Consider the following 12,900-nt stretch of genomic DNA (forward strand, 5'->3'; position numbering starts at 1 on the left):
CCATGCACAGGCTGGCAGCAAGCCAGAAAGTCACTCTGCAAGCAAACAAATACTCTGCATAAAGAGAAAAGTCATAGCACATTTAATGTCCAACCTGAGTCACCTCAGAATGTTACATATATTGACTTCTTAATTCATATAGTATGGGAAACTCAACTGCTTGGTTGGTGATGGGGTTGACCTGGTTTCAGGAGGATTATTCCTGAAATAATTAAGGAAAGGGGGGCTCAATCTTTGTTCTTGGTTGCTTGTTCCTCCCCAGCACCTTCATTTTTCTTCTTGTCCTCAGCTTCTTGGGCATCTTTTCCTTCACCTTCACCTCCTTCTTCCTCCTTTGCATCCTCAAAGTCTTCCTTGGCACCTTCTTCCTCTTCCTCTCCTTCCTCTTTCTCAGCCACTTCCTTCTCCTTCCCCTCCTCTTCAGCTTCTCCTTCAGAGGGGGGTTCATCCTTAGCATCCTCAGCTTTTGGAGCCTCAGTGGTCTCCTCCACCTCGATTTGCTCCTCCTGGACATGGCTGGTGTATTAAAAAGGGAAGGAGCGAGCGGACATAGAGTAGGAGCTAGTCTGTAAACCACCGTAGGCAGATCGACCAAAGACCTGGGAACTCTGGGAGTAGCTGCTGGCTATGCTTCGCACGCTGGTGAAACTGAGCCGGGTCTCCTTACCTTCCAAGAGTTTCCTGTAAGCTGCAATGTCAATGTCCAAAGCCATCTTCACATTGAGGAGGTCCTGGTATTCTTTTAAATATTGTGCCATTACACTCTTTGTAGTTCTCAACTCTTCTAATTTGTTGATTGTGTCCTGCATAGCACTAATGTCGGCGTTCTGCTTATCCTCCAGCTCTTGCAGCTGCTTTCCCGTGCTTCCTTCATGACTCAGCTTGCTTTGATCTCCAGGGTCTTGGCCTTGAGCAGGTGGTGGCTCTCAGACACCTCATCCTTGGCGGTGCACAACACGTAGGTGTTTTTGGCAGCACTCTCGGTCAGCACGGTTCAGCGGCTCTTGTACCATTCTTCAGCATTCTGCATGTTCTTGGCAGCCAGCTTCTCCTACTGGGCATGGATGTCCTTGAGCAGGGCGGAGAGGTTGGACTTGCAGAACATGTCCATCTCCACAGAGATGTGAGCATACTGGATCTGCGCCTGCAGCTCCCTGATCTTCTCTTCCTGCACCTTCTTCAGAAAGGCAATTTCATCCATCAGGCTGTCGATGCTCTTTTCAAGCTCAACGCCGGTGAGAGCCGCCTCGTCTGCACCTTTGCGTGCCTCCATCAGCCAGCCCTTGGCTTCCTCATGGTTCAGCACCTCTTCCTGGTAGCGCGCCTGCAGGTTGATCCCAGTCCCTTCCGAGCCCCGGTGCCTCTTAACTGCCCACTGCCCTATCCTTGCCAGGGACAGGACACGGTGGGATGGGGCACAAGCATCCCATTTTCATTAAAATGTTCAACCCTGGCCTGCTCCACTGGTGTCTGCAGGTAGCCCGGGGGAAGACAGTGATTCCGGAGACGCTGGCCACCCCTGCCTGCCCTGGTCCCCAATCATGGCCTGGACCCTGTGGGCAGCATCTGGAGCTGCCCACCCCTCCTGCATATACAAATTTACCTGTCATCTTTGTTGGGTTAATTTTCATATCACTCCTGATTGGCTGGTGGGCATAGCGGAGGTATGGTCAATTAGCATCTTTCTCTCTTATTAGTGTAGATTGGCCTTCTACCTATTCCTCAAGCACACCACTTACGCTGCTGCCTTAGGGCCTGTGCACCAGCTGTTACCTTTGCCTGTGAGGCTCCTCACACAGACAGCCACATAGTGAACATTTGTCTCTCCTTCAAGTATGCTCAAATGTCTCATTCTCAGTGAGACCTGCCATGACAACTATATTTAAAATCACAAGTTTCAGCCATGCAATCCAAATCCCCTTGCCCCTCTTTATTACATTTTTAGCACTTATTAATTTCTAACATACTTTATAGTTGGTAATTTATTATGGCTATTGTTTATTGCCTGTATCCCTAGAATCTGCTTTGTGTGCTCCTGATATTCTGAGCACTCAAATTAAAGTCTGGTACATGGTAATATTCAATATTTGTTAAATAAGACTTAACATTTATAATATACTAGAAGCTGCCGGCTGCGAGCTAGGTACTCCCTCCCTTCCCCCAGCCGGCCCGCCCCCTGGTCAAACTCCCAGAAGAATTCCAATGGAGGGGACAATTTGTATACTACACTTTTATTATATAGGATTGTGGTTTGAGTATAAATTATTTGCAGTTCCTAAGAGTGTAATTACTTTGTATTATGTTATGATGTTGTATTGCATTCTTAGTATTTATTTTACCCTTTTGTTTCTAAGGATATAATATGGTTTTCCTTCTAAAGCTGATATTATTCTGCTGGTCTGTATTGGCTACTATCCACAATGTTATAGAATGAACCAAGTGCTAATATATTTATTAGTATGTAGATCTCTTAATTTGTGGCACAAACTCAGTGAGCTATGAATTCTAAAGATTTTCATTTATTTGTTTAATAACAGCTGTTGCTATTATGTATTATTTGCAAATAATCCTGAAGTAAAAGCTATTGAACAATCTCTTATTTACAAATCCAAATTTCTTATTTGTGAAAGACATATGATAAAAAAGGGTCAAGTATTTTTAAATTTTTAATCTCTTTATCCCAAAGTATAATTAACAACTATACTCTACCTTTTAAATTTTATTGATGGTTACTATTCTTTAAGATTAGATACTTTATAGGTGTCCCATAAATGATGTGGATTAATTGATGCAATTTAATTTTTTTGGTGCTAATTAATTCATTTTATATGTTTTTTAATAACTTTTCTTTAATTTATTGTGGTGACATTTATTAATAAAATTACATAGCTTTTAGGTGCACAAACCTAAAATACATCATCTGTATATTGTGCTGTGTGTTTATCACCCCAAGGCAAGTCTCCTTCCATCAAAATTTTTCCCTCATATATACTCTTACCCTCTTCTACCTCCCTCACCTCCATTTCCTTCTGGTAATCACTATACTATTGTCTATGTCTATGAGTTTTGTTTTTGTTTGTTTGTTTGTTTGTTTGTTTTTTGCTTAATCTCTTTACTTTTTTTACACAGCCCTGCATCCCCCCTCCCCTCTGACAGCTGTCAGTCTGTACTCTATAAATGAGTCTGTTTATATTTTGTCTGTTTATTTTGTTCATTAGATTCCACAGGTGAGTGAAATCATGTGGTACTTGTCTTTCTCTGACTGGCTTATTTCACTGAGCATAATGCTCTCCGGGTCCATCCATGTTGTTGCAAAGTGTAAGATTTCCTTTTTATGGTTGAGTAGTATTCCATCATGTAAATGTACCACAGTTATTGTTTTTTTAATATATTTTTATTGATTTCAGAGATGAAGGAAGAGAAAGAGAGAGAGAGATAGAAACATCATTGATGAGAGAGAATTATCAATTGGCTGCCTTCTGAATACCTCACACTGGCGATCAAGCCTGCAACCAAGGCATGTGCCCTGACCTGGAATTGAACTGTGACCTCTTGGTTCATAGGTTGACGCTCAACTACTGAGCCACACTGGCTGGACTGTACCACAGTTTTTATCCACTCATCTATGGATAGACACTTGGGCTGCTTCCAAATCTTGGTTCTTGTAAATAGTGCTGCAATGAACATAGGATAGGGTGCATATAGTCTTTTGTATTAGTGTTTTGGTTTTCTTTGAATATATTCCCAAAAATGAAATTGCTGGGTCAGAAAGCAGTTCCATTTTTAATTTTTTTAGGAAACTCCATACTGTTTTTCACAGTGGCTGCCTTCACACACTGCATGAAGTTTCCTTGTTTCCTGGCAAACATTTGTTTGTAGATTTATTGATGATAACCATATTGATAGGTGTGAGGTGACATCTCATTGTGGTTTTAATTTTCATTTCTTTGATAATTAGTGATGCTGAGCAGTTTTTCATATGTTTATTGACCTACTGTATGTCCTCTTTGGAGAAGTGTCTATTCAAGTCATTTGCCCATTTTAAAAATTGGATTGTTTGCTTTTTGGTGTTAAGCTACAAAAGTTCTTCATAAATTCTTTGATATTGACCCATTATCAGATGTGTCATTGCCAAATATGTTCTCTCTTTCAGTGGGTTGTCTTTTAATTTTGTTGATGATTTTCTTTGCTGTACAAAAAAAAAAAAAAAAATTTCATTTGATGTAGTCCCATTTACTTATTTTTTTCTTTTGTTTATCTTGCCCAAAGAGCTATATCAGAAAACATTAATATGAGAAATACCTGAGATTTTACTATGCATGTATTCTTCTGGTATTTTTACAATTTCAAGTGAAACTTTTAAGTTTTTAATCCATTTTGAGTTTATTCTTGTGTATGGAATAAGAAGGTGGTCTAGGTTCATTTCTTTACATGTATCTGTCCAACTTTCCCACCGCCATATATTTAATAGACTATCTTTATCACATTGCATGTTCTTGCCTTCTTTGTCAAATGTTAATTGACCATAAAGGCATGGATTTATTTCTAGGCTCATCATGCCAGTACAAAGCTGTTTTGATTACTGTGGCCTTGTGGTACAGTAGTTTGATATCAGGTAGCATGAGTCCTCCAACTTTGTTTTTCTTTCTCAAGATTGTGGCTATTTAGGGTCTTTTGTTGTTCCATATAAACTTTTTGAATATTTGCTCTAGTTCTGTGAAAAACACCATTGGTATCTTGATAGGAATTGCATTGAATCTATAGATTGCTTTGGGAAGTATGGACATTTTTATCATTTTAATTCTTCCTATCCATGAAGATGGTATTTGCTTCCACTTATTTGTATCTTTTTCAATATCTTTCACCAATACATTATAATTTTTCCAGTACAGCTTCTTTATATCTGTGGTAAAATTTACTCCTAAGTATTTTATTTTTTGATGCAATTTTGAATGGGATCATTTTCTTAGTTTCCAATTCTGAGGGTTTATTATCATAATAATAAAAGGCCAAGAGGCATCACAACCAAAACAACCAAACAACCGGTCACCATGAGGTGCATGGAGCACCTCTCGGGCCCTCCCCCACAGCCCACAGGCTTCAATCACAGCAAGGCTGGCAGCTGGCAGTCAGGCAGGAGGGTGGTAGAGGCGAGGCGGTGGGCGGACGGCGGGGCGTGGTGGGAGCGGCTGCCAGTGCAGTGGGCAGATAGGTGGGTGGGGCTTGTGCAGATGGGTGGGGCTGCACAATATTGCGTGTTGGGCCTCTAGTTGGTGTGTAAAAAAAGGCAACTAGTTTCTGCATCTTTATTTTGTATCCTGCTACTTTACTGAATTCATTTATCAATACTAGTAGTTTTTTTGGTGGAATCTTTAGGGATCTCTATGTATTATATCATATCATCTGAAAATAATGACAGTTTTACTTCTACCTTTCCAATTTGAATGCCTTTTATTTCTCCTTCTTGTCTGACTGTTGTGACTAAAATTTCCAGGACTATGTTGAATAAGAGAGGTAAAAGCAGACATCCCAATTCTTGTTCACAATCTTAATAGAAACTCTGGTAGTGTTTGACCACTGAGTGGTAGGATTTTTATATGTGGCCTTCATTACGTTGAGGTATGTTCCCTCTATTCTCAGTTTGCTGAGAGTTTTTATCATGTCCACTAGATTTTATCAAATGCTTTTCTGTATCTATTAATATGATCATGTGGTTTTTAGACTTCATTTTATTTATGTGGTGAATCACATTTATTGATTTACTAATATTGTACCAACCTTGCATCCCTAGAAAAAAATCCCACTTGGTCATGGTGTATGATCTTCTTATTTTATTATTGAAACTGGTTTGCTAATATTTTGTTGAGGATTTGATCATCTATGTTCATCAGGGACATTGGTCTATCATTTTCTTTCTTTGTAGTATCTTTATCTGGTTTTAGAATTAGGGCAATGCTCACCTCATAAAATGAGCTTGGAAGTCTTCCCTCCTCTTGAATTTTTTGAAATAGTTTGAGAAGAATAGGTGTTAGTGTGTGTGTGTGTGTGTGTGTGTGTGTGTGTGTGTATTGTTGTTTTTTGTTTGTTTTGAGGGTTTGGCAAAATTCACAGAAGCCATCTGGTACAGGGCTTTTGTTTGTTGGATTTTTTTTTACTACTTCTTCTGTTTCACATGTTGTAATCTGCCTTGATTCTTTGAGTCATCCTGATTAAGTTCTGAAAGCGTATATTTTGAGGAATTTGTCTATTTCATCCAGATTGTTCAAATTGTTGGCATATGTTTGTTCATATTTTCTTAGAATCCTTTGTATTTCTTTGGTGTCAATTGTTATGTCTCTCATTTCTGATTTTATTTAATTGGGTCCTCTCTCTCTCTCTCTCTCTCTCTCTCTTTATGAGTTTGGTTAAAGGTTTTTCAATCTTGTTTACCTTTTTAAAGAACAAGCCATTTGCTTCATTGATCTTTTATAATTTTTTTAGACTCTATTTTGTTTATCTCTGTTCTGATCTTTATTTCTTTTCTTCTACTCACTTTGGAATTTGTTTGTTGTTCTTTTTCTAGTTCCTTTAAGTGTACTAGTTCCTTTAAGTATAAAGTTAGGTTGTTATTTGGGATTTTTCTCTTTTTTTTCTTTTTTTTAAGTAGGCTTGTAATGTTATCAATTTTCTTCTTAGTACTGCTTTTACTGTATCCATAGGTTTTGGGTTGTTGTGTTCTCATTTTCATTTGTTTTATGGTACATTTAAATTTATTCCTTGATCTCACTGTTAACCCATTCATTGTTTAGAAACAAGCTATTTAGTCTCCATGTTTTTGTGTGTTTTTTCAGGTGTTTTTTTGTGATTGATTTTTATTTTTAAACCATATGGTCAGAGAAGTTGCTTGACATAAATTCAATCTTCTTAAATTTATTATTCCAACTTGTTTTATGTCCTAACATGTCTTATATCCTAGAAAATGTTCCATGTGCACTTGAAAATAATGTATATTCTGCAACTTTGGGCTAATATGCTCTGAAAATATCAATTAAATCCATCTGATCTAGTGTGCTGTTTAAGGCCACAGTTTCCTCATTAATTTTCTGTTTGATTGATATATCCATTGATGTCAATGGGTATTAAAGTCCCCTAGTACATCTGTATTACTATCAATCTCTCCTTTATGTTTGTCAGGATTTGCTTTACATATTTAGATGTTTCTATGTTGGCTACATAAATGTTTATATTAGGGTTATATCCTCTTTTTGGATTGATCCCTTTATCATTATGTAGTTTCCTTTGTCTCTTACTATAGCTTTTGTTTTAAAGTATATTTTGTCAGATATAAGTATTGCTCCCACAGCTTTTTTTCCTTTCCATTTTTCTGAAATATCTTTTCAATCCTTTTACTTTTAGTCTATGTGCATCCTCTGTTCTGAGGTGGGTCTCTTATAGACAGCATATATATGGTTTCTAATCCATTTAGCTATCCTGTGTCTCTTGATTAAAGCATTTAACCAATTTACATTTAAAGTGATTATTGATAGGCATGTATTTATTGCCATTTTATTATTTTAACTATGTTCATCTGTCCTCTTCTTCTCCTTCTCTTTCTCTTTCTCCTTCTCCTTCCCCTTCCCCTTCCCCTTCCCCTCCTCCTCTTCCTTCCTCTTCTTCTTCTTCTCTTCCTTCTTCTTCTTCTTCTTCTTCTTCTTCTTCTTCTTCTTCTTCTTCTTCTTCTTCTTCTCCTCCTCCTCCTCCTCCTCCTCCTCCTCCTCCTCCTCCTCCTCCTCCTCCTCCTCCTCCTCCTTCTTCTTCTTCTTCTTCTTCTTCTTCTTCTTCTTCTTCTTCTTCTTCTTCTTCTTCTTCTTCCAAAAGCCCTTTAATGTTCTTGTAATACTGGTTTGATGGTAATGCACTTCTTAAGCTTCTTCTTGCCTGAAAAGCACTTTATTTCTCAATCACTTTTAAATGATAGACTGACTGGGTAAAGTGGTCTTGGTTGTAGGTCCTTTCTTTTCATCATTTTTAATATGTCATGCCAATCCCTTCTTGTCTGAAATGTTTCTATTGAGAAAGAAGCTGACAGTCTTATGGGAGCTCCCTTGTAAAAGTAACTAACTGTCTAGATATAGGCCTTTGTGGGTTCATCCTGTTGGGACTCTCTATGCTTCCTGGACTTGTGTGTCTTTTTCATTAACCAGGTTAAGGAAGTTTTCTGTTATTACTTCTTCAAATATGTTCTTTTTAAAAATTTTTTTCTTTATTGTTAAAAGTTCTTGATTCTTCACTCTCTCTTTTTTTCTTCAGGTATCCCTATCATGTAGATGCTGTTATATTTCATGTTTTTCTGAAGGTTCCTTAAACTGTCCTTATTTCTTAAAATTTAATTTAATTTTTTTTTCGGCTCTGATTGGGTGTTTGTTTGTTTTTTTCCTACCTTGTCTTCCAACTTGCTGATTTGATTATCTGCTTTATCCAACCTACTATTTATTTGTTCCAGTGTATTCTTAATTTCAGATACTGTATTCTTTATTTTTGATTGTTCTTTTGTATGGTTTCTAAGTCTCTTTTAATTTATTTTTTATTTTTTTTCTAAGTCTCTTTTTAATGGTGCAGAGCATTCTTATAACCATTGCTTTGGACTATATAGCTGATAAATGCTTGCCTCTGTTTCAATTAGCTCTTTTTCTGGAGCTTTCTCCTGTTCTTTTATTTGGTGTATTTTTCCTTGTCTCCCCATTTTAGTTGTATCTTTGTGTTTATTTATATGTACTAGGTAAATCTGTTATGACTTCCAGTCTTGGTGGTATAGTCTTATGTAGCAGGAGTCCTACAGGGTCCAGTGGTGCATTCTCCTTGGTCACCTGACCTGACTGCTCCAGGAATGTCTCTTGAGGGCGCTTCAGTTGTAATTGAGTCTTGATTAATATTGGATCATTTATGCTGAATTGACCCCCAGGCTGGCTTATTGTGAGACTCAACACCAACTATAGCATGTGAGCTTCTATGTAGATGCTTACAACATAAAGCAGAACGTTTTCCATAGATTTTGGGTTGTTGTGCCTGCCTAGATCTCCCTTTGGATATACTGCTTTGGAAGTTATTGGATCTGGTTCTGATGTTGCCTAAAGCTGGCCACTGTGTGTGTTGGTTCTGGGCATATGGGGAGGGACTCTGGTGCAGGCCAATGTCAGATGCTGTCTTTGACTGGCCCTGGGCAACCTATTTGGAGCTACAAGCAATCCACAGTGTGTGGCTATCTCTGCTGGACCTGGTTGCATGCAAGAAGGACCACCTGTATGCCAAGCCTGGTTTTTATAAGCACTGGCCTGGGGTCAGGTCAGCAAAAGGTCAAGGTACCCTAAGATTGCCTCTACCTATCTTTACCTGCTGGCTGCCTGTCTCTAGCCACTGAGCCCTGGCCAGTGTGTCTCACTTGGTTGAGTGTTAATCCATGAACCAAGATGTTGCTAGTTCAATTCCCATTCAGGACACATGCCAGGGTTAGGATATAAAAATCTTCAACTTTATTCAGTATTCTTATGGTAATATTCCTTTTTTTATTATTTTAATTTTGAAAATGTTATAGGTATATTTAAAAATAAATGAAATAAATAATTATTTTAATATTGGAAACCATAATTTTGAGATATAGAAAACAGATAAAGTGATAAAGTAATAGAAACTAAGTACATATATATAATCTTAAATTTGAAATATAAGTATTAATTCAAATTCACATTTATTTATTTATTTACTTACTTCCTGACTTTGTCCACTGGAAAACCAGTCATAAAAACTCTGCAGCAGGGGAGAAACCAAGATGGAAGCATAGGTAAACACCTAAACTGCTGCCTCGCACAACAATTTCAAAACTACAACTAAAAGACAAAACGGACATCATCCAGAACCATAGGAAGGCTGGCTGAGTGGAAATTCTACAACTAGAAGGAAAGAGAAAAGCAGACTGAGACTCAGAGGAGCTGCAGGAGGCAGAGGTACTGAGATGTGCAAGCATGGAGAGGACTGGCAACTGAGTGTGCAGCTGGCTTTCTCAAGCGGGAGGGAGACAAAAGCTCCCAACTGTGCCAAACTCTAATTCCAGGCGAGACTCTGGGGACCCAGACTCATACAGGGTGAAACTGGACTGTCAGGAAAGAGAAAATCACACTGAGACTCATAGGAACTGAGGAAGGCAGAGGTATTGAGGCACTCATGTGGAGAGGGCAGGCAACTGAGTTCACAGCTGGCTCTCTTAAGCAGGAGGGAGACAAAAGCTCCCAAATGCACTGAACTCCAGTTCTGGGTGAGATTCTGGGGACCCAGACTCATTCAGGGAGAAACTGGACTGTCTGGCAGCGGGCAGAAGTCGAGGGTGGCTTTCTCTCAGAGGTGCTTGCAGTGATTACCATGGGACACTGAGACACAGGGGCCTATTAGGGCAGGGCTGATGGGAAACCAATGCTGTCTGCTCCGCCCTGAGACTCCACCCCATCCAAGCTGAGCACAGAGGCTTTTGCAAGTCTTGTCTCATAAGGGTGTCTCCAGAACAGAAGTTCTCCCAGCATAGACACAGCTGATCCTCACAGCCAATTGGCCTGGAGGTCAATTTCTCCCAGTGATACCAACAACAATCAAGGCTTAACTACAATAAGACTGTGCACACAGCCCACAAAGGGGTTCACCAAGAGTTTCCACCTCAGGTAACTGGGGAGGCTGAGCCACTGGGCTCTATAGGACATCTAGCACACAAAGCCACTCTATCAACTCAGGGAAGCAGCCAAAATGCAGAGACAAAGAAACAGGTCACAAATGACAGAAATGGAGGAAAGCAAACAACTGGATATAGAGTTCAAAACCATGGTTATAAGGTTTTTCAAGAATTTTCTAGAAAAGGCTGGTAAATTTAGTGAGACCCTTGAGGATATGAAAAAGGACCAACTAGAAATTAAGCATACACTGACTGAAATAAAAAATATTATACAGAGATCTAAAAGCAGACTAGAGGATCCCAAGAATCAAGTCAAAGATTTGAAATACAAAGAAGCAAAAAACACTCAACTGGAAAAGTAAAAAGAAAAAAGAATCCAAAAATATGAAGATAGTGTTAGGAGCCTCTGGGACAACTTCAAGCGTACCAACATCCGAATTATGGGGGTGCCAGAAGAAGAGAGAGAGCAAGATACTGAAAACCTATTTGAAGAAATAATGACAGAAAACTTCTCCCACCTGGTGAAAGAAATAGACTTACAAGTCCAAGAAGCACAGAGAACCCCAAACAAAAGGAATCCAAAGAGGACCACACCAAGACACATCATAATTAAAATGCCAAGAGCAAAGGATAAAGAGAGATTATTAAAAGCAGCAAGAGAAAAACAGTTAGTTACCTACAAGGGAGTACCCATACAACTGTCAGCGGATTTCTCAACAGAAATTATGCAGGCCAGAAGGTACTGGCAAGAAATATTCAAAGTGATGAATAGCAAGAACCTACAACAAAGATTACTCTATCCAGCAAAGCTATCATTCAGAATTGAAAGGCAGATAAAGAGCTTCACAGATAAGAAAAAGCTAAAGGAGTTCATCACCACCAAACCAGTATTATATGAAATGCTGAATGGTATTCTTTAAAAAGAGGAAGAAGAAGAAAAAGGTAAAGATAAAAATTATGAACAACAAATACATATCTATCAACAAGTGAATCTAAAAATCCAGTGAATAAAAAAAATCTGATGAACAGAATAAACTGGTGAATATAATAGAATCAGGGGCATGGAAAGGGAGTGGACTGACAATTCTCGGGGGGAAAGGGTTTTGGGGGTGCAGGAAGGACTGGACAAAAATTGTTCACCTATGGATGAGGACAGTGGGGGGCGGTAAGGGCACACAGGTTGGGGTGGGAACTGGGTGGAGGGGAGCTTTGGGGTAAAAAAGAGGAACAATTGTAATAATCTGAACAATAAATATTTATTAAATTTAAAAAAAGGCCTCAGGCCCTAACAACAACAAAAAAAATAGAGCCAGAGGAACAAAAATATCCTAGAATATATTAGAAGAAATCCTGTTATTTGCAGATTTTTAGTATTTCCTACTACTTTTGTGATATGTTAGTACAGTTTTGGTAATATTATTATACTTAAAATCCTTTTATTCTTGAAATATTAATGTTTATTGCATGTAATATTATATGTAAGATTAAAAAATTAAAGATTTAATTAAAAAACAACAACACAAAAATCTCTGCAGCAGTCTGTATCCTTATCACTTAGTCTCTAAATATTTGCCACTAAAAGAAACCAGGGTCTAGGGTTCCTTGAAAAAATGATTGATTTAATATCTAAATGTAAGAGCTAAAATTATAAAACTCTTAGAAGAAAATGCAGGAGTGAGTCCTCATGATGATGGGTAAAGTGATAATTTTTTAGATTCAACACCAAAAATACACAAGCAATAAAAGGAAAATAAATAAACTGAACTTCTTCAAAGTTAAAAATATTGTGCTTCAAATGACATCATTAAGAAAATAAAAAGACAACCCATAGACTGGGAGAAAATATTTGAAAGTCATACAGATGATAAAGGATTATAAAAATCTCTTACAACTCAATAAAATACAATACAATTACAAAAGTGTACCAAAGATTTGAATAGATATTTCTGCAACCAAGATATATAAACTGGTAGTAAACATACAATAAAAGATAATTAGCATCATTTATCATTTTGTTGAGGCAAATCAAAACCAGTTCTATCACTTACAAAGAAAGTAGCTCTAATGAAAAAAAAAAAAGGCAGACAATAACAAGCATTGGCAAGGATGTAGAGAAACTGGAAAATTGGAAACCTAGTCATTGCTATTAGAAATGTAAAATAGACAGCCACTTTGGAAAACAGTTTCCTCAATATGTTAAACAGAGT

General features: G+C 38.0%; 1 pseudogene across 1 annotated transcript; it reads right to left on the reverse strand.

Annotated features, from left to right (window-relative positions):
- Window positions 1–227: 227 nt before the first annotated feature.
- On the reverse strand, window positions 228–1,610 carry LOC308241186 (neurofilament light polypeptide-like; annotated as a pseudogene). The gene is made up of 2 exons: window positions 1,604–1,610; window positions 228–1,380 (listed from the first exon to the last, which is right to left on the reverse strand). The product of its transcript is annotated as a neurofilament light polypeptide-like (transcript).
- Between the last annotated feature and the right edge of the window lie 11,290 nt (window positions 1,611–12,900).

This window comes from Plecotus auritus (assembly GCF_963455305.1).
Source record: "Plecotus auritus genome assembly, chromosome: 2".
Lineage (NCBI taxonomy): Eukaryota > Metazoa > Chordata > Mammalia > Chiroptera > Vespertilionidae > Plecotus > Plecotus auritus.